The sequence below is a fragment of the Protopterus annectens genome, chromosome 15.part0 (assembly GCF_019279795.1).
Source record: "Protopterus annectens isolate FY-2018-M chromosome 15.part0, PAN1.0, whole genome shotgun sequence".
NCBI classification, from domain to species: Eukaryota; Metazoa; Chordata; order Ceratodontiformes; family Protopteridae; genus Protopterus; species Protopterus annectens.
In genome coordinates this window covers 434,126,757-434,138,174 of record NC_056749.1, presented here as the reverse complement: position 1 = coordinate 434,138,174, position 11,418 = coordinate 434,126,757, and positions in this window count along the sequence as shown.

Here is an 11,418-nt window from a genome sequence, read left to right as displayed (position 1 = left end):
ATTTGTCGATTGTTACCCAGAGATAAGCTGCAGTAAAATCTAACAGAGCATAACTAGAAAGAGAACTTTATGGAGCTAGGATTAGTATCAAACCTACAAGTTAATATAATAGGCAATTAACAACAGTATTCTGAATGATTAAGAAGGTCAAAATGATAAGCTATTAAAGTACTTACATTCGATCCTATGATCTGAAGCCAGGGACACACAGCAGACAGGGTAGGTACAAGGATAATAAAGGATGGCACCGCAAATGGTCTTCCCTTATATGCCTATGGAGCAGGATGTGAGGTGGGAGGAGGAGGAGGGGCAAAAGAAGGGCCAGGGCAGGTAGATAAGGGAGGGGCAAAGATAGCATGCAAAGGAGGGACAATAGAAGGGCCAGGGCAGGTAGATAAGGGAGGGGCAAAGATAGCATGCAAAGGTACCAGGAGAGGTAGGTTCCACAGTATTGGCCTTTATAAATTAACTAAACAAGAGGGAGAAAAGGGGCTGCATATAGGTGTGAGTGTGATGGAGCTGTGGGAAGGGATAAAGGGGGATGTGGAGAATAGTGTGTAAGGAGGACTAGGGGAGGTTTCAGAGCAGCTAAAAAAGTTTACAGAGACAATCAGAGAGGATGAGATACCTGAGGCAGAGAAAGTGGTCACAGGTAAGTAGAAAGTGGTAAGGCAGTTAATAGTAGCAAAGGATGGTGCAGTGGGAAAGCTAAAAGAGATAGAACAATAGTATGAAGGAGGGAGAAAAGATGAGCAGGGGAGTGAGTAGGCCCAGGAAGATTAGCAACTAGGAAAAGGGGTGGAAAAACTGATAGGAATCTAGAAAAAGATAAATTAGAGGAAGGGTTATCAGCCAAGGCTGGATTAGAGTGCTACCTAGTGGGCAGAGAGCAGAATACAAGTGTCTATAATAGTGATAGCTAGAGGTGGCTCAGTAAAAATGGAGCCAGGGGGAAAGCAACATGGTGCCAGGGGGAAGACAAAAAGGTGCAGGGACAGAGAGGAGTCTGGCTGCTGGCTTTCTGACTCAGTGGCTGAGGTTCATTCTAAGCTAGGTACAGTGTAAATAGTAAAAATCAGCCTGTGACTAAATACAAAGGTATAGTAGGATTATTACAGATCAACTTAATGTTTAGGACCAGGGTGGAACATACTTCATTGATCTTTAAACAACAGGGAAATTGACACTGCAACAGCAGAAGTTGGAGACCAGTCTTTAGGATGGTTGAAGGTAGTTAGAAGGGGTCCTTAGTGACTAGGCAGGTCCTTTCATGCAGGATGGGAGCTAAAGAGTTCCTTGATCTTTAAACAACAGGGAAATTGACACCGCAACAGCAGAAGTTGGAGACCAGTCATTAGGATGGCTGAAGGTAGTTAGAAGGGGTCCTTAGTGACTAGACAGGTCCTTTCGTGCAGGATGGGAGCTAAAGAGTTCCTTCATCTTTAAACAACAGGGAAATTGACACCGCAACAGCAGAAGTTGGAGACCAGTCTTTAGGATGGTTGAAGATAGTTAGAAGGGGTCCTTAGTGACTAGGCAGGTCCTTTCGTGCAGGATGGGAGCTAAAGAATTCCTTGATCTTTAAACAACAGGCAAATTGACACCACAACAGCAGAAGTTGGAGACCAGTCTTTAGGATGGTTGAAGATAGTTAGAAGGGGTCCTTAGTGACTAGGCAGGTCCTTTCATGCAGGATGGGAGCTAAAGAGTTCCTTGATCTTTAAACAACAGGGAAATTGACACCGCAACAGCAGAAGTTGGAGACCAGTCTTTAGGATGGTTGAAGGTAGTTAGAAAGGGTCCTTAGTGACTAGGCAGGTCCTTTCGTGCAGGATTGGTGTTAGAGAGTTCCTTGATCTTTAAACAACAGGGAAATTGACAGCAGAAGTTGGAGACCAGTCATTAGGATGGCTGAAGGTAGTTAGAAGGGTCCTTAGTGACTAGACAGGTCAGTGACTAGGCAGGTCCTTTCGTGCAGGATCGGTGTTAAAGAGTTCCTTGATCTTTAAACAACAGGGAAATTGACACCCCAACAGCAGAAGTTGGAGACCAGTCTTTAGGATGGTTGAAGATAGGTAGAAGGGATCCTTAGTGACTAGGCAGGTCCTTTCGTGCAGGATGGGAGCTAAAGTGTTCCTTGATCTTTAAACAAGAGGGAAAATGAACACTGCAACAGCAGAAGTTGGAGACCAGCGTTTAGGATGGTTGAAGGGGGTTAGAAGGGGTCCTTAGTGACTAGGCAGGCCCTTTTGTGCAGGATGGGAGCTAAAGAGATCCTTGATCTTTAAACAACAGGGAAACTGACACCACAACAGCAGAAGTTGGAGACCAGTCTTTAGGATGGTTGAAGGTAGTTAGAAGGGGTCCTTAGTGACTAGGCAGGTCCTTTCATGCAGGATGGGAGCTAAAGAGATTCGATCCTATGATCTGAAGCCAGGGACACACAGCAGCCAGAGTAGGTACAAGGATAATTACTTTCTGAAGAGAAAAATGGATGGGACCATAGCAGCCCATTTTCACCCATGATCTCATTATAGAAAAATTAAAGCTTAAGAATGCTAAAATACCCATAGACATGACTGGCACAACATATTAAATGACATATGTAGTTCAGAAGCTGAACATAGAAAAGCAAGTACTGTATATATTGTCATTGAGAGGGCCTATAAAATGACTTTTCTTTTAGTGTTCTGTGCACTGAGGCACATTCTCAAGCTTCTCTCTATGCTACCCCGTCATATGAACTGTGTCACTGCTGCTATATAACTATATTTCCAAAAAAAAAAAAATATTTCACAAAACTTGAAAATGAAACCGAATTGTATCATACCAATGGTTTTGTACTAGTGGCAAGACCCTAAAATGAGTACTCTGAAAGTGTACATTTATTGATAACTTTCAAAAAATTATGAGCCTGCATTTAATTTTCTTTTGGCTTTATTAGTTTTCAGCCTATCAGGCCTACATTTGAAAGCTGCTAAACAGGAATGCCACCTTTTGGCCAATGGCACATACAATGAACAGTTCTATCTCATAGGTTTATTTTGAAACCACTCTCAAAATGGAGTTTCTCTAACATAATATAAGCATTTGTAATAATTTAGTTTGTGGAACAAGGTCATAATAGTGGAACAAGTCATAAGATGGGATTGCTATGAATTTGAAAAATAAAATTCTGACATGCACAGAATTTATATCTGCATTGCTTTTGGCAACTGCAGTTCCCTTAATGTTTGGAGTGCACAATATATTATCTTAAAATTGAGGGCATATACATTTTTCATAAAATAAAAAATGAAATTGGAAACAAACTGCTGAAATTGGGATACTGTGATTAATTAGATGTACACAGCTAGGTAACTTGAGTAAGTTCTTAACATTTCCATTTGAAACTAATAAATGCAATAGTTTACTCAGTATTTTGTGACTTCAGCTATAGTAATTTTTTAGGTTCTCTCTAGTCAAGTTATTCAGCATTGGGAAATTAATGTTATTTATGTATTTATTATCTTTGCTTACGTTTTGGCTTCTCACATGTGACCATCAGCTGCTCCCTTGACTTCTCATCCACCAGGATTCTCAAAGTCTCCTTAATAACCTACTTTAATTCTGACCAATTTTATTAGTGCCTGAGGAGACTGAGGCATCCAGAGCCGGTCTTTGGTCAACTGATGCTGTAGGCAAAAGGCCTCCACAGTGTCCTCCACACCACACCACCTGGTGCCCACATCCTGGTCTACCTACACCAACCAGATTACTTTTTTCTTCCTTTTTCTCACAGTTTGTCTTACTCTTCAGTTTTTTCTGTATTCATTCAATATATTTAAAAAAAGACATTTGTTTACTACCACAAAATAAACAAATAAATACTAGAAAAGTGCCCTACTAGAGTGGCACCCTAGGAGCTGCCTAGTTGGTCTATGCCTAAGGATACCTATGGAGGCATCTGAGGTAGTGTCACACTGCTGCTGAGGAACAATTTTTCTTATTTATGTAACTAGCCCAACCCCATGAACATTCTTTTATCATCCCAGGGGTGGCATGCAATAATTTTGCCATGTACCATCCATGTTTTCAAGTACAACTTAGCCAGACATTGTCCCCCTTGTAGCCAGTACTACCTGTGGATCCTTGGCCTTCACCAGTGATTATCTGCAGAGGTGCTCCTGAGCATGCACCTTCACTTCAAGACAGGCACACTCTTCCTCCTTGTCTGTGCTGTCAAGAGTCAGGACCACTAATCAGGTTCCCTGGGTCATATTCAGGGCTTTTTCTCTCTATGCCACCATCACAGATAAGTGTTTTATAACTCTTTTATACCAATATTTATAATTTTTTTTATTTTCATAGTTCTAGCCAGATCACATGCTAGACAGCAGACAGACTGGTATCACAGTGCATTACATAAAAGGGTTCAATAAGGCCTCAGAGTTAAACTTCTGAACACTCACATTGAAGCCTTATTATAAAACACTTGCACTGTCATCTGCCTTCAGTATTCATGGACATACACACACACATACAAACACACACACGAACACGCACACAGTTACAGACAGACAGACACATACATGTACACATACATAAAGCAATCTCTTTTTCTTGTTGAACTTAATATCTCTGTTAAATATTTAACACACTAACATTACTACATTTTGACTGCTTAAAGTACATTTTGAGGTAAAACTGAAGCAAAGATATAAAGATGATCTATGAGTTTTACAAAAGCAATAACATAAACTAGGGCACTAATTCACTGGAGCAAAATCTTAAAGATATATGTAGAGCAAAGTGAGATGTCAGCTACTAAATGCAAGACAACATCTTATCACAGGAAGAAAGGTTTTGATTTAATGACATGACAGAAATCTTCTAACTACTATCATGCATTCACTCCTGGCTCTGTAAAATGGCAATCTATATATCATAAGAGATGGATGCTGCTATAACAAATCATGCCCAGAAGCAAATTTAACACTGTATCACTTATCCAGTGCTCAGTCTAAAGTGATTGCTCAACCTGCTGAATCTACAAAATGTTGAATAAACAGTTCAGAGAGCAGAGTGTTCTTAAACCCAGATACATAAAACAATTTTGCAAATGGCTTTTTTAGTGTAATAAGTTCTGTACCCTGTAATTATGCGTTATCTGCACAACTGCTGGTTATTTCTGCAAATGCTGCTGTAAACAGGCAGCAGGACTTATTAGTTTAGTATGTAAAGTATATTTAAAAAGAGTGAAGCATGTTGTAGCCTACTTTATTACCATCATTAAGAAATTACTTTATGAAATCACCATGTGAAAGGCCTCACTGCACAAAACGCTGCTGCAGATAGTATTTTCTACATATATGAAAACATTTTTATCAGTGGTTAGAAATACAGAAAAATGCACATTGCTGGTTTTCATATCTGGTGATTACTGTCAACTATATTATCTCATGTATCATCCTGTAAAACTATTTATTGTAGGGAAGACACTATTCACTCAACATTTCCATGTATCCTTGTAAGTGTATATTCTCCTTCATACTCTTTTTTTTTTTTAACTGGATAAGACTAACTGGTCAGAGTTGACTGAGGTTCTCCAGAACATTAATCTGGTTAACTGGCTGGCTCAGAGTCCTACAGTTTATGTGATGAGATGGCGAAAGCCACATTCAGAGTAATACAATAAAGTTCTTTCTGATCTCACTGGTTTAACACAATAGTTAAAAAAAAAAAAAACAGGAAAGGAGTGCTCAAGATCTCTTATTTAAAATAAGTGCAGACATCTGCAGACTAGAATCCTCATGCACTTATCTCGTTTGGATCTGGTTTTCCGTTCTGGCACATTTGTAATCATTATAGTTAAAATAATACTAGGCATGTCAGCAGTCACCATTCTTTTGTTTATTTTGGCATGACCCACTGGAATACAAGGTTTGATTCCAAGCATAGTAGTGCGGGATCGTGTGTGGGAGGGTACCACTGCTGCAGTGTTGAGACCAAATGGACACTTTGAGTATAACAGGTGATGAGACCATAAATTATTCCAAACTGGCAGGATACTGTATGCACGTTTGAATTTAGGAGCGTACATGATATAAACCAGTTTGATCATGTTAGCTAGTGTCAGCAAATTAGTTATAAAACTTGACTTCTCAAACTCATGGAGGTTTGTCATTGTCAACATCACTTTTGACCCAGAAAAGTTAGGAGAAATCAGTTTATCACTTCAGAGCCATTAGCAGGGATGAAAGAGGAGACAGCTGCAGTAGAAGCATAGAGTGATGAAGGCCACCATTTAAAAAAACTAGAGTGCAAGGATAAAATAAAGGTATAGACATTAAACTACCATTCATTCAGTTGACATACCAACTAAAAAAATATAATGCAGAGAATGACAAGTTATTCAGCCAATAAATGAAATTCGTAAGCAGTAACACTTCCAGTTGATATTAGGATGTGTCAGGTTGTAAGACAGAGCTCCACCAGGAAGCCTTCATTTCTAATGTTTCTGTATGTACTTATCTGATTCTACTTGCCTGCTCAATAGCACTGGCACCTTCAAACCAATGTGAATTTTTTAGACTTGATATGCACCATTTAACCAGATTTCCATCTGGATGATTTGCATGTGCAGTAGTCACTAACATTGTGAGTATGCAAAATGAACTTTTTGATGTAAAATATTTAATTGGTTTTGGATTCACTAAATTTCAAGTATTCTTACCCCTCCAAATAAAGGATAGAAGAGGAAGGGGAGAATACTTACTTAATAGGTTCATAGGTTCATAGGTTCATACTAGGCTATCTGCCCTTTAGTATGGGGAACTATACCCATTATTTTGCTGTGTCTCTGTCGAGCAGTGACACTGAGGTAATCCTGGGGTATATCATCTCCCATCCATTGGTCAAGATTTCTCTTGAACAAGGCCAGTGCTCTGCCTCACATGTACCGGGATTTTGTTCCACAGCATAGGAGTCTTTGGGTGATGAATCTATCCGAGGTTTAAGTCTCCGCCCTTGTGGCTCTGATGGATCTAGATTTTTGAGGTGAAGCATATTCATCAAATCTGGGTTTGACATGGCCTTGTATGTTAGGCAAAGGTCACCTCTGAGCAAGCGGTAAGCAACTGAATAGAGCTGGAGTTCTTTCAGTCGGGCAGCATAGGACAGATTTTGAGACCCTTTATCCTTTTGGTGAGGAACTTTTGTGGCCTCTCCAGCTGCTGCAAGTGTCGGGTCAGATACATTCGAATGGGGCATTGTACTCAATCATTGGTCTGATGAGTGATGAGTAAAGGGAGACTATGACCTCCCTTGATCTAGATGAGAATCCCTTCATGATAAGGTGGGCAATGTAGAAGGTCTTCCTGACTACTTTAGCTACATGGGTGTCGAATGACAGACTACTATCAACCTGGGTCCCCAGGTCCCTGATAACTTCTTCTGTGCTCAGTGGATTGCCACCTATTTGGTAGCTTAACCTTGTTTATGACTATGCATTTTTGGCATTTAACTTTAGGCCATGGCTCTGGCACCAGTTATCCGTTTCTGTGAGACCCTTCTGAAGGATATCTGTGTCAGATGTGTTTTCTACTATGGCCAGTTTGCAGTCATCTGCAAACTTTGTCAGCCATAACCCTCCTGTGTTTGCTTGTACAGGACTGAGCCCTGTGGGACACCACTTGTGACAGGCTTTGAGTCTGACATGGCGCCAGCAACTCTGACCCTGTGGGTTCTGTCACTCAGCCAGTTTGCAACCCATCTTGTGATGTATGGGTTAACATTTAAGCTGATGAGTTTTTCAATGATACCGCCTTAGCCAGATCGAGGTAGGCTGTATGGACTGCCTTTCCTCATCAATGGCTTTGGTGACTGTTTCAAAAAGTCAACGGCATGATCTGCCTTTGACAAAGCCAAACTGGGTTGGATCCAAAGTCTGCAAATTCCCTATGTCTTTATTTATGAGGTCCATTATGATCCTCTCCATGGCTTTGCAGATAAGGCTTGTCAAGCTAATGGGCGGTAATTTCCAGGGTCAGTGGAGGCACCGCCTTTGTGAAGTGGGACCACAGTTGCAGTATCCAGAGGTAAGACTTTGATTAAACAGCTGTCCTAGCTGTGGGTTTAATTCCTCATTGAGTTCACACCATCAGGTCCCATGGATGCTGTGTTTTTGCTTTGGAGAGAGCAGTTCTCACTTGGGCTGGAGATGTTTGGGGGCTGCAATGATATCTCTTTGCACTGAACCTGTCAGCCAGTATGTTGGCAATGTCTGTAGGATCAGTAATCTTCACATCATTTTGAACTAGTTCTGAGCATATCTGGGAGTTTCCTCCTAGGTTTCTAACATAGCTAAAGAAGGCCTTATGATTGTCTTTTGAGTCTTAAATTTGCTTTGGATGATTTTATGAGAGCTCTTAGTTTTTACTTATAGTGATCAAGGGTGTCTTACCTTTTAAGGATTTTGCTCTATCTTGTAGTAGCTTCCTCCTTTTGTTGTAGAGTTTGTTTATGGCTGGGGTCCACCAGACGAGTCTTTGTTTTGCTTGGGATTGCCTTATCCATGCAGTCCTGCAGGTGCTGGTAGAAGGCATTCCTTAAAGGAGACCACAGATTAGTTGTGATCTGATCTCACCAGTGACTAGTTGTTCCATGGCATTTGAGTTTATGAATTCCAGGAACTTTTGGGGGTGTTTGGGCTTGAGTAGTGTTCCCAGTCTATTAATCATGTGTCTCAAACTATTTCAGTATCATGGATATTTCCAAACAACCAATGTCCCAATCATCCACAGACTGCGTTCAGCTGAAGGCCTTTGCATTCTGGCATTCAGTTGCTGCACTGTTGGTTAGTTTCATACATTTAAGTGGGAATACAGGGCAGAACAAGAAGTCATTAAAGGGAAATATTGTTCAGTGATATCAGTGTTTATAAGACTGTCAGGTTAAAATAAGTAAAATTAATTCTGTTTCATTAAAGTTATTAAAAAAGTCAAGACTTTAAGTACTAAGTGGATGACAGGGAATGTAACTGTCGCAAAAGCAATTTAAGCACCTTTTTTAGCCTGAGGGGCTGCTTGAAATACATGGAGAACATCTCAGGCCTTATTATATTGTTTGCATTTACTACTCTCTAGCTGTTTGTGTCAGTTCTACAGGAGCAATTCTATATTTAGTTGTGCTTAGGTTAAAGATGGGATGAGATGTCAGCTAGACTTACAAAGGTGATCACTGACTGCCTCAGGAGCCTACCTATCCTAAAGGAACATTAGGTAGCTACCCTAAAATCCATAATTGGGCAGTTTTGTACTGGTTTCATAGTGTTATATTGTTATATTGTTATTTTCCAGTGTATGATACACTTGCTACTGTTTTCCTTAAGTTAATTAGTTAATTTCTATTACTTATTATCTGTTCTATTCTATTCTATTACTTATTTTCCTATTATTTATTTATTTATTTACTTAGATGGTTTAATTATAATAGATGAACTGGAATGCAAGAAATCATTTTCAGCTACAATCGTGTCACAAGATGCAAAAATTGGATTTTTCAAAATGGTATGAACAAGTTTCATTGACAAAATATGAAAAAAGGAATATTATGGGGTCATCATATAATACACAGGTAATACAAAAGGCACAACATATATAACATATTAGGGTGCAGTAAACCTCTCGAGTCACAAGATGAATACATTAGCTAGGCATAAGACATTTTTTCTGGGTGGCATATTTAGGGAAAACATCTCTAACTGCAGTAAATGTAGGCTGCGTTGTTAAACATGTCAGTCTTTAATACTTTGCTGAAGGATATTACATTTGGTTTCTGGGTGACTGTTGGTGAGAATGAGTTGCAGATGTTATGACCAGTGGCTGAGAAAATCTTATTTGTGATTTTTGGGAAGAATAAGGAAATTTAGAGATTTGACTGAGAGAGTGTTGGAATCCATAGACTGCAGGTGGATAGGAGGGAGGGTCAGTTGCAGTAGGTTGCTAAGAAAAGGCAATAGCTGAGGTTGATTAATTTGTACATTAAGGTAGCTAAGATGAGGGAAGAATATAAATGTACGGGAAGAGCATATGCTTTTCAAACTGTTTGCCAAAATTGTATACTCTTAAGGAGCTATACAAGTACCCACAAGTTCTATTTAGACAGGATTGTAATTTACAGATGCTTTATGTGGAAGTTGTTGTTGTGAGTAGGCAGAGACAAAAATGGAGATTATGGTTCTATTTACTAGCAGACTTTGAAAGTCTTTTGGAGCTGGTGCTAAAGGGTGCAAACCACCTTTATGCATGTTTGTCTTTGCATGCAGTCCTACTGTCATAAGATTTGGATGACAGGATCAGCTCAGTCCAGATTTTTAGGTACTTGATTTGGAAAGTGCTTTCTTTTAGTGGGTGTGCTAATGGCAGGGAAGGAGTGTGTCTCAAGAAACATGCATTTTATTTTAGAGTACTTCATCTATAGACATGTGTAGATTAGCCAATGCATGAGATGGAAAGGTTTTGGATGAGTCTGCAATTAATTTCTGAACAGTGCATACTAGAAAACTATATTACTAGGTCGTCTGGATATAGTAGAATGATGTTTGTGGTTAGAATGTGTATATGTTGCTGATAATGAGGGCAAATACACTCAGGTTCTAATCTTTGTAGGACATCTGTCTACTTGTTTTTAGGAAAGGATCTATTCGATGGCTACTTATATGAGGCATTTCTGCAGGTGTCGTTCAACAGAATTTTGACTTATCTAATCAAATACAAATTGTGTGTCTGTTTTCAGGATTTTTCTGATTGGAAACTGTAGCAAGGGCTTTTTTTGGGATTTTTGACAAGATTACTGACATTAGGTGGAATTACCACTGTGATGAGGAAAAGGAAGAATGATGGATGTTTTTTATAATTCAGGAATGGCACTGGTTGCTAGACATATGTTAATAATGTGCTGAAGGGAGATAGCTAAGACAATATAGAAGGTATGATGATATCTAAGCCAGAGTCTGTCTTAGCTTGGACAGTGATGTGGCTAGATTAGTTTGACTCATTTACTAGCATTAGCTACCTTTACTGGCTGTATGTAGAAGGGGAGTATTAAGGAAAGCTGAAGGGTTGAAGGGGAAATGAATTATGTCTCTATATATATATATATATATATATATATATATATATTGGCATACAACTTTACATCAAATGTTTATTTCACTCAGTTAGAAATGACTGAACACAATTCACTGAAACTCTTTTCACTAAAAGCTCATTTGTCAAATTATAATTCAGAGAAAACATTCTGCACCACAAACATACCATGCAAAAATTGCTTCTTGCAGGAGGGCAAACTCACTGGCAGACCACAAGTAAAAAGCTTTGCTGCCCAGTCCCCTAACTTAAATATATATATATATATATATATATATATATATATATA